The sequence below is a fragment of the Scardinius erythrophthalmus genome (assembly GCF_964197995.2).
Source record: "Scardinius erythrophthalmus genome assembly, chromosome: 1".
In the NCBI taxonomy this organism is placed as follows: domain Eukaryota; kingdom Metazoa; phylum Chordata; class Actinopteri; order Cypriniformes; family Leuciscidae; genus Scardinius; species Scardinius erythrophthalmus.
Window position 1 is genome coordinate 458701 of NC_138221.1, and position 19633 is coordinate 478333.

At 43.6% G+C, this 19633-nt stretch overlaps 1 protein-coding gene across 6 annotated transcripts in view; it reads right to left on the reverse strand.

The window, feature by feature from the left end:
* The window catches only part of tcf20 (transcription factor 20), a 34300-nt gene extending 14871 nt beyond the window's left edge, over positions 1–19429 (reverse strand). For all 6 annotated transcript variants that reach the window (XR_014030505.1, XR_014030506.1, XR_014030507.1 and 3 more), the window contains exon 1: positions 18806–19429. The gene's annotated coding sequence lies outside the window, so the exon portion shown is untranslated. The remainder of the gene's footprint in view (positions 1–18805) is intronic.
* Positions 19430–19633: the final 204 nt, after the last annotated feature.

A 19633-nucleotide genomic window follows, 5' to 3' on the forward strand; every position in this document is an offset into this window, starting at 1 on the left:
GTTAAATAGACTGGAGCTAAGCCGTTTAGGGCTTTATAAGTCAGTAGCAATACCTTGTAATTAATACGTGACTTTATAGGTAACCAATGTAGTGATGATAAAATTGGTGTTATATGATCATATTTTCTTGATCTAGTTAGAACTCTAGCGGCGGCATTTTGGACTAACTGTAGCTTGTTTATTGAGGATGCAGGGCAACCAGCTAATAAAGCATTACAGTAATCTAGTCTCGAGGTCATGAACGCATGAACTAACTTTTCTGCATCAGAAACAGATAGCATGTTACGTAGCTTAGCAATGTTTCTAAGGTGGAAAAAGGCTGTTCTTGTAACATATGAAATATGATTTTCAAAAGACAGGTTGCAGTCTAGTATAACACCCAGGTCTTTTACTGTAGAGGATAAAGTAACAGGACACCCTACTATGTTAAAGTTGTAGTGTGAGAGGTTTTGTGGGTGGTTTTTTGAACCGATAAGTATTACCTCTGTCTTGTCTGGATTCAATAAAAGGAAATTGTGCGTCATCCAATCTTTTATATCTTTAACACACTCTGTCAATTTGGATAATTTAGCGTTTTCATCCGGCCGTGATGAAATATATATTTGAGTGTCATCAGCATAACAATGGAAACTAACTCCATGTTTCCTTATAATATTTCCAAGTGGCAGCATATATATTGAGAATAATAGAGGGCCTAACACAGATCCCTGCGGCACTCCATAGTTTACTGGAGTTATGATCGATTTTTCTCCATTTAAATAAACAAAATGGTAGCGGTCAGATAAATACGATCTAAACCAGCTTAATGCTTGTCCTTGAACACCAGTATAATTTTGTAGTCGATCTAAGAGTATTGTATGATCTATAGTATCGAACGCAGCACTAAGATCAAGTAAAACTAGTATTGAAATACAGCCTTGGTCAGAAGCTAAGAGTAAATCATTTGTGATTTTAACGAGCGCAGTTTCAGTGCTATGGTGCGGCCTGAACCCAGACTGAAACTTTTCATAGATGTCATTTTCTTGCAAGAAAGAGCCCAGTTGAGAGGACACAACTTTTTCAAGTATTTTAGACATAAAAGGTAGATTTGAAATGGGTCTATAATTTACTAGATTATTCGGATCTAATTGTGGTTTCTTAATGAGAGGTTTTATAACTGCCAGTTTAAATGTTCTTGGAACATGACCTAAAGTTAAAGATGAGTTAACAACATTGAGGAGAGGCTCCTCCACCACAGGCAACACTTCCTTCAATAGTTTAGTTGGTATAGAATCTAGTAAACATGTTGTTGTTTTAGATGAAATGATAAGTTTATTTAACTCTTTTTGTTCTATAGTTGTAAAGCACTGTAATTGTTCTTGCGGGATGATAATTGAGGCTGAATAATAAGGCGCGATTGAGGATTGAACGTTTACAATTGTGGTTCTGATGTTTTCTATTTTCTCAGTGAAGAACTTCATGAAATCATTACTACTAAACTGTAACAGAATATTTTGTTCAGGAGACATCTGTTTATTTGTTAGTCTAGCCACGGTGTTAAATAAGAACCTAGGATTGTTTTGGTTATTTTCTATTAGTTTGCGTAGATGCTCAGCCCTGGCCTCTTTTAGGGCCTTTTTATAACGTGACTGTCTTTCCATGCGATTCTAAAGACCTCTAAATTAGTTTGTTTCCATTTACGCTCTAAATTACGGGTTTCTCTCTATAGAACACGAGTAGTATTGTTGTACCATGGTGCTTTACTTTTCTCTCTGACCTTTTTTAGTCTAATGGGTGCAACAATATCCAATGATCCAGAGAGAATGGTGCTCATAGTGCTAGTTAATTCCTCAAGTTCATCTGTTTGTTTGGGTTCACTGAGCAGCTGAGACAAATCCGATAAGCTATTTGAAAAATGATCTATGGTGGATGGAAGGATTGTTCTGCCTAATCGATAACGCGGCGCAGCATGATATATTACCGGGGTACGTAATATGCAAGTTACCATGTAATGGTCAGTGACATCTTCACTTTGTGGAATGATATCTATATCGGTTGGATCGGTTCCATGTGATATAATTAAATCGAGTGTATGATTAAAACGATGAGTTGGTCCGGTAACGTTTTGCTTAATCCCAAAGGAATTTAATAAATCTGTAAACGCAGCCCCTAGCGCATCATTTGAATTATCTACGTGGATATTAAAGTCTCCAACAATTAATGCTTTATCGAAATTAACTAATAGGTCTGAGAGAAAATCTGCAAACTCTTTTAGGAAATCAGCGTAAGGCCCAGGCGGTCTATATACGGTAGCCAAGGCTAGAGATAATAGGGATGTTTTTCTAACATCTAAGAGCGTAACATTTAGTACAAGTACTTCAAACGAAATAAACTTATAGCCCGTTTTCTGAGTAACATTGAGAAAATCTCTATAGATTGTTGCAACACCGCCGCCACGACCATTCAGACGGGGCTCGTGCTTATAGGAGTATCCTGATGGAGTAGACTCATTTAGACCAAAATAATCATTTGGTTTAAGCCAGGTTTCAGTAAGGCAAAGTACATCTATGCTATTATCTGTGACTATTTCATTTACAATAACTGCCTTAGGTGTGAGTGATCTAATGTTTAGAAGACCTAGCTTTAGAAATTGTTTTTGATTACTAATAGCAACATTTTCTGTTTTAATAACAATTAGATTTTTTTCTAGATCCTGCAGTAGATTTATTATTTGATCGCACTAAACGAGGAATAGACACAGTTTCTATGCAATGTTCAACACTATTTATATCAGTTAAATTGGTGCAGCAGAGACTATGATTTGGACTTTTGGTTACTAGTCAAAAGGTATTTAACGTTTTGGAGATGTTATCTGACAGAAGATCCGATCCGAATCTGTTTGGGTGTAAGCCATCAGCACGGTAAATCCTAGGACGCTCCCAAAACAGATTCCAATTATTTACAAAGAGAAGTTTCTGCTCAGTGCACCATGACATTAACCATTCATTTAGCGCGAATAATCTACTAAACTTTTCATGACCTAGACGGTACGTGGGAAGCAGTCCTGACACAATAATCGTTATATCAGGCGATGTGCTGCGTACCGTATCGATCAGATTCCTGAAGTCTTTCTTCAGAACCTCCGTCTGGCGCAGTCTGATGTCGGCCCCTCCCGCGTGCAGGACAACAGTTCCGACGCGCTCGTTCAGAATCTCGGGAACGTGAGCAGCGATTTCAGAAACACGAGCACCAGGAAAGCAGTGATTATGCACCTTACTTTTATTTAACGTAGCGTGTACGTGTCGAACGATGGAATCGCCGATGATCACAGCATCGCGTTCTGTTTCGCGAAGAGGGGAGAAGCGGTTTTGTGTGGATATCTCGAAAACCGGGAGGGTCGGAGAGAGTTTTCTTTGTCTAGACCTGGCTCGCGTCTTCCGCTGCGGAAATATCCAGGCTTCGTGATGGCATGTTGGAGCCGGAGTGAACGAGACCATGGCTGATCGCGACCTCGGCGCTCGGGACCGATGTTGAGGAACGCACGGAGTAGACGAGGTCGGAGTCAGCGGGTTAGTAACGTTAATCTCTGATTTGTGTGCCTCGGCGCGCGATGTTTCGAGAGCCAAACGCCGGTCTATCAGCTCGGCTTTTCTTACTAAAAGGTCGTGGATCTGTTTCTCAACAGCTTCCAGCTCAGACTGTACCGCGTGCAGCTCAAATGTGTCCTCACCTGCACCAAAAGGTAGACTACTTGCATCTGATATATTCGCCATTTTAACAGATGGACAGTAAGTTAAGTTAGCAACGACGCTACCAGTGGTGCTATCAATATTAATACTAATTTATGGCTTAAGTCTTGGATATAATCCGTCTTTTCAGTGGTACGGGTGTAGAGTAGACGCACGATAGGCGGAAAAAATATGTTTGTTTGTAAATGAGTGCGGAGAAGACGCGTTCAGCCGTGATCCACGGACGTAACCTATAAGAGTATCCAGCGTTGGATCACTAGGCTTGAGAGGCGTCTGCTCAACAGTCCGCGTTGTAACTATGAGGTGAGGGAAAGTAGAAAATGTTCGTTGTAAGTGAGTTTAAAGAGAAATCAAGAATTATAAATCAATCGATGGAGCTCCAAAGACAACAACGCGTTCAGACGCGACGCATGCGCATTCGAGTGTGTGGATATTGTGTGTGAGTGGGGATATTGATTGTGTGTGGGGGGATATTGTGTGTGTGTGTGTGTGTGGATATTGTGTGTGTGGATACTGTGTGTGTGTGTGTGTGTGGATATTGTGTGTGTGGATACTGTGTGTGTGTGTGGATATTGTGTGTGAGTGGGGATATTGATTGTGTGTGGGGGGATATTGTGTGTGTGTGTGTGTGGATATTGTGTGTGTGGATACTGTGTGTGTGTGTGTGGATATTGTGTGTGTGGATACTGTGTGTGTGTGTGTGTGGATATTGTGTCTATGGATATTGTGTGGATGTGAGTGTGTGGATATTCTGTGTGTGGATATTGTGTGTGTCTATGGATATTGTGTGATTGTGTGTGTGTGCGTGTGGATATTGTGTGTGTGTGTGTGTGTGTGTGTGTGTGTGTGTGTGGATATTGTGTGTGTGGATATTGGGTGTGGGGGGATATTGTGTGTGCGTGGATATTGTGTGTGGATATAGTGTGTGGGGGGATATTGTGTGCGTGTGTGGGTATTGTGTGTGTGTGGATATTGTGTGTGTGTGTGTGTGTGTATTGTGTGTGGGGGGATATTGTGTGCGTGTGTGGATATTGTGTGTGTGTGGATATAGTGTGTGTGTGTGTGTGTGTGTGTATTGTGTGTGGGGGGATATTGTGTGCGTGTGTGGATATTGTGTGTGTGTGTGTGTGTGTGTGTGTGTATTGTGTGTGGGGGGATATTGTGTGGATGTGTGTGTGTGTGTGTATTGTGTGTGGATATTGTGTGTGTGGGGATATTGTGTGTGTGTGTGTGTGTGTATTGTGTGTGGGGGGATATTGTGTGCGTGTGTGGATATTGTGTGTGTGTGGATATTGTGTGTGTGTGTGTGTGTGTGGATATAGTGTGTGGGGGGATATTGTGTGCGTGTGTGGGTATTGTGTGTGTGTGGATATTGTGTGTGTGTGTGTGTGTGTATTGTGTGTGGGGGGATATTGTGTGCGTGTGTGGATATTGTGTGTGTGTGGATATTGTGTGTGTGTGTGTGTGTGTGTGTGTGTGTGTGTATTGTGTGTGGGGGGATATTGTGTGCGTGTGTGGATATTGTGTGTGTGTGTGTGTGTGTGTGTGTGTGTGTATTGTGTGTGGGGGGATATTGTGTGGATGTGTGTGTGTGTGTGTATTGTGTGTGGATATTGTGTGTGTGGGGATATTGTGTGTGTGTGTGTATTGTGTGTGTGTGTATTGTGTGTGCGTGGATATAGTGTGTGGATATAGTGTGTGGGGGATATTGTGTGTGTGTGTGGGTATTGTGTGTGTGTGTGTGTGTGTGTGTGTGTGTATTGTGTGTGTGGATATTGTGTGTGTGTGGATATTGTGTGTGTGTATTGTGTGTGGGGGGATATTGTGTGGATGTGTGTGTGTGTATTGTGTGTGGATATTGTGTGTGGGGGGTTATTGTGTGTGTGTGTGTGTATTGTGTGTGCGTGGATATTGTGTGTGTGTGTATTGTGTGTGCGTGGATATTGTGTGTGGATATTGTGTGTGGGGGGATATTGTGTGCATGTGTGGATATTGTGTGTGTGGGAGGATATTGTGTGCGTGTGTGGATATTGTGTGTGTGTGTGTGGATATTGTGTGTGTGGGGGGGATATTGTGTGCGTGTGTGGATATTGTGTGTGTGTGTGTGTGTGGATATTATGTGTATGTGTGTGGATATTGTGTGTGTGTGTGTGTGTGTGTGGATATTGTGTGCGTGTGTGGATATTGTGAGTGTGTGGATATTGTGTGATTGTATGTGTGTGTATTGTGTGTCTGGATATTGTGTGTGTGTGTGTGTGTGTGTGTGTGTGTGTGGATATTGTGTGTGTGTGTATTGTGTGTGCGTGGATATTGTGTGTGTGTGTGTATTGTGTGTGCGTGGATATTGTGTGTGGGGGGATATTGTGTGCATGTGTGGATATTGTGTGTGTGGGAGGATATTGTGTGCGTGTGTGGATATTGTGTGTGTGGGGGGGGATATTGTGTGCGTGTGTGGATATTGTGTGTGTGTGTGTGTGTGTGTGGATATTATGTGTATGTGTGTGGATATTGTGTGTGTGTGTGTGTGTGTGTGTGTGTGTGTGGATATTGTGTGCGTGTGTGGATATTGTGTGTGTGTGGATATTGTGTGATTGTATGTGTGTGTATTGTGTGTCTGGATATTGTGTGTGTGTGGATATTGTGTGTGTGTGTGTGTGTGTGTGTGTGTGTGTGTGTGTGTGTGTGGATATTGTGTGTGTGTGTATATTGTGTGTGGATATAGTGTGTGGATATAGTGTGTGGGGGGATATTGTGTGCGTGTGTGGGTATTGTGTGTGTGTGGATATTGTGTGTGTGTATTGTGTGTGGGGGGATATTGTGTGTGTGTGTGTGTATTGTGTGTGCGTGGATATTGTGTGAATGTGTGTGTGTGTGTGTGTGTGTGTATTGTGTGTGCGTGGATATTGTGTGTGGGGGGATATTGTGTGTGTGTGTGTGTGTGTGTGTGTGTGTGTGTGTGTGTGTGTGTGTGTGTGTGTGTGTGTGTGTGTATTGTGTGTGCATGGATATTGTGTGTGTGTGTGTGTGTGGGGGGATATTGTGTGCGTGTGTGGATATTGTGTGTGTGGGGGGATATTGTGTGCGTGTGTGGATATTGTGTGATTGTATGTGTGTGTGTATTGTGTGTCTGGATATTGTGTGTGTGTGTGTGTGTGTGTTTGTGTGTGTGTGTTTGTGTGTGTGTGTGTGTGGATATTTTGTGTGTGGATGGATATTTTGTGTGTGGATATTTTGTGTGTGGATATTGTGTGTGTGTGGATATTGTGTGTGGGGGGATTTGTGTGTGGGGGGATATTGTGTGTGGGGGGATATTGTGTGTGTGTGGATATTGTGTGTGGGGGGATATTGTGTGTGTGTGTGTGTGTGTGTGTGTGTGTGTGTGTGGGGGGATATTTTGTGTGTGGATGGATATTTTGTGTGTGGATATTTTGTGTGTGGATATTGTGTGTGTGTGGATATTGTGTGTGGGGGGATTTGTGTGTGGGGGGATATTGTGTGTGGGGGGATATTGTGTGTGTGTGGATATTGTGTGTGGGGGGATATTGTGTGTGTGTGTGTGTGTGTGTGTGTGTGTGTGTGTGTGGGGATTTTGTGTGTGTGGATATTGTGTGTGTGGATATTGTGTGTGTGTGGATATTGTGTGTCTATGGATATTGTGTGTGTGTGTGTGTGTGTGTGTGGATATTGTGTGGATATTGTGTGTGTGTGGATATTGTGTGGATATGGATATTGTGTGTGTGTGTGTGTGTGTGTGGATATTGTGTGGATATTGTGTGTGTGTGTGTGGACATTGTGTGGATATTGTGTGTGTGTGTGGATATTGTGTCTATGGATATTGTGTGGATGTGTGTGTGGATATTGTGTGTGTGTGTGTGTGTGTGTGTGTGTGTGTGTGTGTGGATATTGTGTGGATATTGTGTGTGTGTGGATATTGTGTGTGTGTGTGGATATTGTGTCTATGGATATTGTGTGGATGTGTGTGTGGATATTGTGTGTGTGGGGGGATATTGTGTGATTGTATGTGTGTGTATTGTGTGTCTGGATATTGTGTGTGTGTGTGTGTGTGTGTGTGTGTGTGTGGATATTGTGTGTGTGTGTGTGTGTGTGTGTGTGTGTGTGTGGATTTTGTGTGCGTGTGTGGATATTGTGTGTGTGGATATTGTGTGTGTGTGGGGGGGGGTACACACACACACACACACACACACACACAATGTGTGTGTGTATGTGTGGATATAGTGTGTGTGTGTGTATGTGTGTGTGTGGATATTGTGTGTGTGTGTGTGTGTGTGTGTGGATATGGTGTTTGTGGATATAGTGTGTATGGATATTGTGTGTGTGTGGATATAATGTGTGTGTGGGGGGGTATTGTATGTGTGTGGATATTGTGTGTGTGTGTGTGTGTGTGTGTGTGTGTCTATGGATATTGTGTGTGTGTGTGTGTGTGTGTGTGTGTGTGTGTGTGTGTGTGGATATTGTGTGTGTGTGTGTGTGTGTGTGTGTGTGTGTGTGTGTGTGTGTGTGTGTGTGGATATTGTGTGCGCGTGTGTGTGTGTGTGTGTGTGGATATTGTGTGTGTGTGTGGATATTGTGTGTCTACGGATATTGTGTGTTTGTGTAGGGGGATATTGTGTGTGTGTGTGTGTGTATATATTGTGTGGATGTGTGTGGATATTGTGTGTTTGTGTGTGTGTGGATATTGTGTGTTTGTGTGTGTGTGGATCTTGTGTGTTTGTGTGGATACTATGTGTGTCTATGGATATTGTGTGTTTCAAACACACAATATCCACACACACACAAACGTGTGGGGATATTGTGTGTGTGAGAGTGTGTGTGGATATTGTGTGTGTGTGGGGGGGGTACACACACACACACACACACACACACACAATGTGTGTGTGTATGTGTGGATATAGTGTGTGTGTGTGTATGTGTGTGTGGATATTGTGTGTGTGTGTGTGTGTGTGTGTGGATATTGTGTTTGTGGATATAGTGTGTATGGATATTGTGTGTGTGTGTGTGTGTGGATATAATGTGTGTGTGGGGGGGGTATTGTATGTGTGTGGATATTGTGTGTGTGTGTGTGTGTGTGTGTGTGTGTGTGTGTGTGTGTGTGGATATTGTGTGTGTGTGGATATTGTGCGCGCGTGTGTGTGTGTGTGTGTGTGTGTGTGTGTGGATATTGTGTGTGTGTGTGTGGATATTGTGTGTCTACGGATATTGTGTGTTTGTGTAGGGGGATATTGTGTGTGTGTGTGTGTGTGTGTATATTGTGTGGATGTGTGTGTGTGGATATTGTGTGTTTGTGTGTGTGTGGATATTGTGTGTTTGTGTGTGTGTGGATCTTGTGTGTTTGTGTGGATACTATGTGTGTCTATGGATATTGTGTGTGTGGATATTATGTGTGTGGATATTGTGTGTGTGGATACTGTGTGTGTGTGGATCTTGTGTGTTTGTGTGGATACTGTGTGTGTCTATGGTTATTGTGTGTGTGTGGATACTGTGTGTGGATATTGTGTGTGTGTGTGTGTGTGTGTGTGTGTGGATATTGTGTGTTTCAAACACTAACATGTGGGGATTAGTGATCGACCGATATTGATTGTTTAAAACCGATGCCGGTTATGTGTGTGTTGTTTATGTGCCTGATAACCGATATGCAGAACCGATATTTATTAACCGCTATGCTTCTGTTGAGTCTGATGTTTTCATGTGGAGATAATAATAATTGACAGGGAATATCACCTTTGCAGAAAAGTAATTCAGTTTAAACAGTTTTAGAAGGGTTATGTGCCGTTTAATAGGTTTAAAGAGTGAGGAATAATTCACTGGGTAATAATATTAGCTGGAATATAACATTGTCAGGAAAGTAACAAACAAAACAGCATATTTGCATTTTTCAACTAGTATGTTATTAATTATTAATAATGTTTTTGTCGGTCTAGATCATGAAATGCTTTCTGACAAAGTGCTGTTTATCTATGCATTTACACAGAACTATAACTTACTCAGCCGCGATCGCACGTGGAGATGATAAATAATTAATTTCCACAGAGCGGTATATTTATATGTGTATTAGCGAAATATTGGTTATGTAGTAAATGATAATATAATCTAGGGTGTTTAAACGAGATAATCTAGTCAAACGTGTCATGCAGTGGCCGTGCTTGAGCATTCCTGATCATCAACCAGTGAGCGCTCAGCAATATGAACAAACTCTTTTCTCGAGACTAATGGTGATCAAATACAGCAGATAGAGAATTAAATTCAGCACTTTTGTTTTAAACATGCACTCACTCATGTCTGTTTTATTTAATCCATGTAAAGTTACGTCTTTATTGGGGCAGGACATGACGGATTACGCTACGCTACTGGAGTGAGGGCCACAGTCATCAGAGGCCTTCGCTGTAGCCCTCTGCACACCCCCCTCCTGCTGTTCTCAGTGCTGGGCTCTGCTGTTCTCTTTAGAGCACGGCTGATTCTGATTGGCTGCCAGGGTTTTTATCCTTCATCAGCTCTGACAGTGACCCTGACACCGTGTGCTAACTACACGCGATAAAAGGCTCTTCCCCATGTTACTCAGAGTGTGTGTCCTAACCAGGCGCGACGGCAACACGCGACGATTCCATTGTAGAAACGGTTTCTATTTTTCTGCGGCGTCGCGCTGGAACAACAAACACACAGTGTGGCGATGATAATCTCAGGTGCTGTTTATGTGCTTTATTAACTGTTAAAAGCGTGTCATGTGACTCTGAACATCATTTAGTGCTCCAGCTTTGAGGCTGTAAAAGCAACAGTGGATAATTCACCTCAGATCTTCAAATTAAACAAACGGAAACATGAACGTTCAACCAACTAACTCGCAGCGAGACTCCGCCCTCACGCTGTTCTGATTGGCTGTGATTTTTGATTGACGTTGTGGCGTCTCACAGTCGCGTCTAGTGTGGACAGACACACTGCCTGTCGCTGGAGTCTTATCGCGTCGCGTGTAGTTAGGACGCGGTGTAATGATGTCGTTCCTCTGTGTTGTTATGGTAACAGTTGTGTTGTGATTCTCGTCGAGTTAGAGCGACTGTAGTCGATTAACTGGCGTTATCCTGATCTGCTTACTCCACAGTAGCAGGACTGGACTGGGTTAGGGAGGATGATTCTGTTACCACAACTGTAACCATAACTGTAACCACAACTGTATCATAACTGTATCATAACTGTAACATAACTGTAACGATAACAGTAACATAACTGTAACCATAACTGTAACATAACTGTATCATAACTGTATCATAACTGTAACCACAACTGTACCATAACTGTATCATAACTGTAACATAACTGTATCATAACTGTAACATAACTGTATCATAACTGTAACCACAACTGTACCATAACTGTATCATAACTGTAACATAACTGTATCATAACTGTATCATAACTGTAACCACAACTGTATCATAACTGTATCATAACTGTAACCACAACTGTACCATAACTGTATCATAACTGTAACATAACTGTATCATAACTGTAACATAACTGTATCATAACTGTAACATAACTGTATCATAACTGTAACCACAACTGTACCATAACTGTATCATAACTGTAACATAACTGTATCATAACTGTATCATAACTGTAACCACAACTGTATCATAACTGTATCATAACTGTAACCACAACTGTACCATAACTGTATCATAACTGTAACATAACTGTATCATAACTGTAACGATAACAGTAACATAACTGTAACCATAACTGTAACATAACTGTAACCATGACTGTAACGATTACTGTAACATAACTGTAACCATAACAGTAACATAACTGTAACGATAACGGTAACATAACTGTATCATAACTGTAACCATAACTGTAACGATTACCTGTAACATAACTGTAACGATAACGGTAACGATAACTGTATCATAACTGTAACGATAACTGTAACGATAACTGTATCATAACTGTAACATAACTGTATCATAACTGTAACGATAACTGTATCATAACTGTAACGATAACTGTATCATAACTGTAACATAACTGTATCATAACTGTAACATAACTATAACGATAACTGTAACGATAACTGTAACGATCACTGTAACGATCACTGTAACGATCACTGTAACCACAACTGTAATGATAACTGTAACATTTATAGGACATAAAAAAGTCTCTGCGGCAAAAGTAAAAGCACCCGTTTCAATAAAAGGATATATTAAAGTTTATATAGCCTACTTTTACATTCTCGCTGCTGTTCTGTTGGCTTGAATCCAGTGCAGGAGCTGGAGGTTACCACAGAAGCGCAAGTGGCTAGCGGATCGCTGTGGTGACTCGTGACACTCGCGAACAGCACTGAACACTAGGGTTGGGCATCGAGAACCGGTTCCAACTGGATTTCCGGAAGTGCTTGCCGCGCCCGCTTGTTCTGTTGCAGCCATGGCATGCAGCCATTACGTGCTGGTTAGCGGCGCTCAAAAGCGTGGCTTTATTTCACCTTAAAAAAGCCTGGGTCAGCACAGTGCAATACATGTGACTTATTTCTTGCACGGGAGGAATAGATGCACTACAAATATGACTAAACACCGACGCCTGCATCAGGGTGTACAGAATTAACAAGGAGTGCGCTAGTTCGACGTGCTGCGCGGTCCACTGTCTCGTCCTCCTCAGGCAACCCTGCGCGACCAACATTAGTAACGCCAGGAGTGCAAAATAATAATTATAAAACGGGTAGTTCCATTCCTTGATTCTGTTTGGTAACGTTCGTTATTTTGAATAAAAATCATCACTCATAAATTCATAATTATAAAGCAGTCATTCACATCTTCTCCGGTTTATTTGTGTTCAAATACGCAATAGCATCCGCCAGGGCTCTTAGTCCAATGGTGCGCATATTTGGAGAAATAATGATTTATCATCACATGTTTGTAAAATATTTCATAATTTTATCACATTTCTATTTATTATGCGATCTGAAGTGCTCAAACAGTGAACACAGCGAGGTATGTCTCTGCTCTTCCTGATTCGCGTCAGTGTGTGATCAGCGCGCTCTCATTCACGGTACCCTACAGCTGTCAATCATCTCACGTGGACCAACGCGATTTGGGGTATTTTCATATGAATAGAGAATGTTTATAGCGTGCTAAGCAAGGTAGCTATTAGATGCATTTAAAATGCTAAATATAACATATTTTAACATCTTTTTTTAAAACTTAAAACCGTTTTAGGCTGCGACCGGAAAATGATACAAGTTCTCAATGGCGTTTTAAAGCAAGCTTTAATGCATTGAGTTAGTTTATACATATCCAGAGAGTCCAGACCAGGGTGCAAGTTCTGCATATATAAATGCTTTTTGGTCTGGTGCAGAGGCATTCCTAATTTACTCATTGTTGAATCAAAATAAAATTTCCTCTGTGAAATGAGCATGTGACAGATTTTGACTCCACCCCTCAAAGAATCGGAATCGAGAATCGAAAAGAACCGAAATCGAAAGGAAGAATCGGAATCGGAATCAGAATCGTTCAAATCAAAACGATGCCCAACCCTACTGAACACCCACTTTTGCCGGTACAACAAACAAAATATTTATTATTATTATTATTATACACTTTTCATTAACTTCGGTAGTAAGCTACAACAAGGGAATTGTAATTGGCTGCTTTTTCTGTAGAGAGAGCCGATCTCTGTTGATGTGTCTTAATTGTTTTATCGTTTGTTGGTAAAGGGTGAGAGAGCTCGAGTGCCAGGAGTGGCTCGAGGTGAGGCTCGCGAGCCAAAGGTTCCGTTCCCAACCACTAGTGTACACAAATCAATAGCTATACGTGACCTTTCACGAACTGCTGTGAGACTGGGCTGGTCTGACAGGGTGAGGGTCGTGGGGTCACGATGGTGGGGGGGGGGGGGGTTCGTCTGTTATAGGACAACTTAGTTTGAAGTCATCATCCACACCAACGTTTTTTGACCAGATTTCAAAGCCGCACCCGCCCGCCATCCGCTGAGTGTTGTGCGGTCTATGGACGATGCAATGCTCTGCTGATGCGAGCCGCAAGAAAGCCCTTGTCTGTTCTAGAAAGGATGCAGCAAAGATATTTAATGCTAATGTATGAGGCATAGGCCTACGCTGAGTTTCATTCATTTACCATGAGATGCACTCTAGTTCAACTTCATAATGCAATGGAAGTGAACGCGGCGTGCCGGCGCCTCCATGTCACGGTTATTATATTGTCTGCTATATTTGCTTTTTATTTATTAAGTTGATGAAACTTTTATTAAAATTAAGATATAATTTGTACAAAACGAAATTCGCTTTAAAGAAAGGCTTTCTACAAAGCAAAACTTAATGAAGTGGTAAAAATCATGTCTCCCGATTTACAAAACAAAACGTAGTTAAGTGGTAAAAACCATGTCTCCCGATTGCAAATGTTCATTGCTAATGTTTCTTATTGCAAATGTTTTTCATTTGTTTAATAAATCTCATAATGATGGCACATCACTATATCATAGCTTTTATTTCTATCTCAAATGATTAGCGGTCGGTCAGGGGGTACTTGGCAAAGAATCAAATACAGTTGGAAACGACGTAGACCATTAATAACACAGACTGTTAACAATTGTTTTTAATTAGTATTTAAACATTATGATAATTTTTTTTTGTAAAAAATATTTTAATAACACTGTTTTGGCAGTTATAGAGTTGTAATGACGGTGTTCAACTATAACCGTCGGTCTCACGGTTATATACTAACCGTCACACCCCTACAATTACTGTAACAATCACAATAACGATCACATTAACTATCACTTTAACCATAACTGTAACGATAACTTAGGGCTGGGCGATAAAACGATAACGTTAATTATCGCAATATAATTTTTCTCGATAAAACGATATCAAGAGTTCGATAAATGCTCGATAATGTTTATGCGGCAAAAGCTGAACAAAACTCATTTGAACCGCGCGCCACACAGACCATTACTCCACTCGGCAGTGCTAGCTCACTAGCAGAAGCGTTTACTCTGATCGGTGTCGCTCGCGAGATCCAGCGAGAAGCGCTTGAGTTCAGCGAAGAACACACACGTCTCCGTGTAAAGGCAGAGGAAACAGCGCTGACACACAGGAGAAACACGGAGCGCTACGAGACATCCTGAAGGCTTTTCCCTCCACTAATCCCCATCATTACCACGGATTTACCGTAACGCTAGCCTAGTATTATTAACTGCACCAGGAAATGTGGATATACATACTGAATTGTGTTATATTATTAATGTAGACAATGTATTAAAGGACTAATGGAATATAATTACAGTATTTAGGAGACTGTTTTTCATACTAATACCACAGAAACCATAAAGATGTAGCCATGATAGTGAGGTGCTGTAGGCTATACCTGCTTTATCTGTGGTTATCATGATACTGGACGACCAGTGGCTCATTTCATTAAAACTCAGTCAGAATATTACATTTACCAAATAAGAATGAGGTCGTTACATTTGTTTAGCAGATCATCTGAGAGAGAGAACGACTGAAATGTTCAGAGTTAGCGCGCTCTAGGAGGAACGTGTTCAGAGTTAGCGCGCTCTAGGGGGAACGTGTTCAGAGTTAGCGCACTCTAGGGGGAACGTGTTCAGAGTTAGCGCGCTCTAGGGGGAACGTGTTCAGAGTTAGCGCGCTCTAGGGGGAACGTGTTCAGAGTTAGCGCGCTCTAGGGGGAACGTGTTCAGAGTTAGCGCGCTCTAGGGGGAACGTGTTCAGAGTTAGCGCGCTCTAGGGGGAACGTGTTCAGAGTTAGCGCGCTCTAGGGGGAACGTGTTCAGAGTTAGCGCGCTCTAGGGGGAACGTGTTCAGAGTTAGCGCACTCTAGGGGGAACGTGTTCAGAGTTAGCGCACTCGACGGGGAACGTGTTCAGAGTTAGCGCACTCGACGGGGGAACGTGTTCAGAGTTAGCGCACACTAGGGGGAACGTGTTCAGAGTTAGCGCGCTCTAGGGGGAACGTGTTCAGAGTTAGCGCGCTCTAGGGGGAACGTGTTCAGAGTTAGCGCACTCGACGGGGGAACGTGTTCAGAGTTAGCGCACACTAGGGGGAACGTGTTCAGAGTTAGCGCGCTCTAGGGGGAACGTGTTCAGAGTTAGCGCGCTCTAGGGGGAACGTGTTCAGAGTTAGCGCACTCTAGGGGGAACGTGTTCAGAGTTAGCGCGCTCTAGGGGGAACGTGTTCAGAGTTAGCGCACTCGACGGGGGAACGTGTTCAGAGTTAGCGCACACTAGGGGGAACGTGTTCAGAGTTAGCGCGCTCTAGGGGGAACGTGTTCAGAGTTAGCGCGCTCTAGGGGGAACGTGTTCAGAGTTAGCGCACTCTAGGGGGAACGTGTTCAGAGTTAGCGCACTCTAGGGGGAACGTGTTCAGAGTTAGCGCGCTCTAGGGGGAACGTGTTCAGAGTTAGCGCACTCGACGGGGGAACGTGTTCAGAGTTAGCGCGCACTAGGGGGAACGTGTTCAGAGTTAGCGCGCTCTAGGGGGAACGTGTTCAGAGTTAGCGCGCTCTAGGGGGAACGTGTTCAGAGTTAGCGCGCTCTAGGGGGAACGTGTTCAGAGTTAGCGCGCTCTAGGGGGAACGTGTTCAGAGTTAGCGCGCTCTAGGGGGAACGTGTTCAGAGTTAGCGCGCACTAGGGGGAACGTGTTCAGAGTTAGCGCGCACTAGGGGGAACGTGTTCAGAGTTAGCGCGCTCTAGGGGGAACGTGTTCAGAGTTAGCGCGCTCTAGGGGGAACGTGTTCAGAGTTAGCGCGCTCTAGGGGGAACGTGTTCAGAGTTAGCGCGCTCTAGGGGGAACGTGTTCAGAGTTAGCGCACTCTAGGGGGAACGTGTTCAGAGTTAGCGCGCTCTAGGGGGAACGTGTTCAGAGTTAGCGCACTCTAGGGGGAACGTGTTCAGAGTTAGCGCGCTCTAGGGGGAACGTGTTCAGAGTTAGCGCGCTCTAGGGGGAACGTGTTCAGAGTTAGCGCACTCGACGGGGAACGTGTTCAGAGTTAGCGCACTCGACGGGGAACGTGTTCAGAGTTAGCGCGCTCTAGGGGGAACGTGTTCAGAGTTAGCGCGCTCTAGGGGGAACGTGTTCAGAGTTAGCGCGCTCTAGGGGGAACGTGTTCAGAGTTAGCGCGCTCTAGGGGGAACGTGTTCAGAGTTAGCACGCTCTAGGGGGAACGTGTTCAGAGTTAGCGCGCTCTAGGGGGAACGTGTTCAGAGTTAGCGCGCTCTAGGGGGAACGTGTTCAGAGTTAGCGCGCTCTAGGGGGAACGTGTTCAGAGTTAGCGCACTCTAGGGGGAACGTGTTCAGAGTTAGCGCACTCGACGGGGAACGTGTTCAGAGTTAGCGCACTCGACGGGGGAACGTGTTCAGAGTTAGCGCGCACTAGGGGGAACGTGTTCAGAGTTAGCGCGCTCTAGGGGGAACGTGTTCAGAGTTAGCGCGCTCTAGGGGGAACGTGTTCAGAGTTAGCGCGCTCTAGGGGGAACGTGTTCAGAGTTAGCGCACTCTAGGGGGAACGTGTTCAGAGTTAGCGCACTCTAGGGGGAACGTGTTCAGAGTTAACGCGATCAAACACGCGTCTGTAAGAGAGAATGGACATGTCCTGCGTCTGAGGCTACAGTAATACACACTGAGAACGCAACGGCCCGTAGCTCTAGCGATCGGCCACTGATCAGGGCCGTGTTTCCCCGAAACTCAGACTCATCGTAGAGCGATTAACGCTAATCAGCTTTAGCTTACGCTGAGACGCAGAGACCCAGATGATGCTCTCTTCCTCTCATAGATCTGTGTGTCGACTCGATCTCTCATTCTGATGACGCAGAAGCGCGATTCTGAACGCTAGCTTAAACTAGCGCGGTTATGAAGTGTGTGTCACGCTTGACTGGGACTAGCGGCTGCTGCTCAACGCTCCGTTCTCAATCACATTTCAGTTCCACGCACGCATAGACATAGACTTGACCTTAGACTTGATCATAGACTTTAAATCTTGCATATATCGAATTGAAATTTTATTCAAAATCGGGATTCCGAAAGATTCCCACCCATACCGCACTCCAGGGTGAAGCACAGGTTTCCCAGCATGCCCCTGGATCAGACACACGTCACCCATCTACGGTGTTTAATTAGTCTGTAATGAGGCTCTATAATGGCATCATTAGTCATGTTGACACGTGTCTGTTTCTCTCACACAGTACCTGTGTGTGTGTGTGTGTGTGTTTCTCTCACACAATACCTGTGAGTTTATGAGTCCGTTAACCAGTGAGTGTGTTTGTGAGAGTGTGTGAACCGTTAACCAGTCTCTGTGTGTGTGTGTGTGTGTGTGTGTGTGTGTGTGTGTGTGAGATCCGGTAACGTGTGTGTAATAATGTGTAAAAATGTGTGTAATGCATGTGTTTGTGTAATGTGTGTATGAGTGTATGTAATAATGTGTGAGTGTGTGTGTAATGTGTGTATGAGTGTATGTAATAATTTGTGTGTGTAATAATGTGTGTGTGTGTGTTTAATGCTATTTACAGTTTCAGGACTAGTTTAATTTGACATCTGTCATTATCTGAGTTTTTTTTCGAGGCTGAAATAATAACAATAACAACAACAACAAAGATGATGCCGATGATGATAAGGAGTTTGCAGTGACACTATCACTGTGGGTGTGTGTGTGTGTGTGTGTGTGTTCATTAACTGAAATCAGAGTGTGTCGTTAATGCTGGAGCTCCGACATGATATTGACGGAAACATCTAGAACTCAAACCTCCTCCATTCTCTGCTATTCGCCTGTTCCTCACAGCACATTAGCATTAGCGCTTTAGCATGGCTCAGATTTGCGCACAAACACCGAACAAACGCGTTCAATCCGCAGATTTATGAGCGCGTCAGAGGAGCGAGCGCGACACACATCGACGCTCGCGTTCCCCGAGTATAAACGCGTTCCTGAGGCGAATCGCGAACACGATGAGCGGATCCCTGATGCTGCAAACACACAACAACGCCACAGTAAACACACTCTCACACACACACACGCACAGATGTCTGATAATGTGGTGTTTTTACCGGACAGGCCCGTCTGATGTCCCCGGGCTCGAGTCCCGTGCTCCCCCGCTCCCCTGCACCGATCCGCGGCTCCCGCGCCGAGCTCACCCGCCTCACGGAACCGACCGGGCCTCGAACTCCACCGACACGGAGTCGCTAACGTTTTTTTCCCTTTTGTCTTTCTCTTTCTCGCGTCAGGAACAGCGAGAGGAGCTCGAGCGGTCCACGCGCGCCCCCCCCTCACGCGCGCACCGCATACATCACGCACGCGTCTGACGCGCACATCTGAGGAATCACATCATCACACTCACACACAAACAACGCTTTACCTGGAACCGTTCTTTGCACAAAAGGCTCTTTATAGTGGAGAAATGTCATTAAAACGTTCTGACCGCGGAGAAGAGAATGTTGATGAGCCTGAACTGGTTCTTCTATGCTGAGAAACACCTTTATTTGTAAGAGTTTTCAGTCATGATGGTGAATCTATCGCTTGTTTGGATGAGAACAGCTGCAGTTATGACTAATGTGTCTGTCAAACATCTGCTCTTATATGTACACTAGCGCGCTAAAGTCTTTCCAGATTCGAGCCGATTAATAAACGGAACCGTACATTTCTGAGTCAAACGCTTCTGGAAGAACATGATCAAATGTGGGCTGGGCTTGATCGTGTCTTTGTGGAATTGATTGGATGGTTGTGGTTTGCTATTGGCTGATCTCATGTGAGTGACAGTTACACTCTCGTCATCAGAGAAGAGAAGAGATGCTGCAAGAGGAACTTATTCTGATTCAAGATTATTAAAACACCCTTAAATCATGTATAGTGAACACTGCAATATTCCATGAAATAAA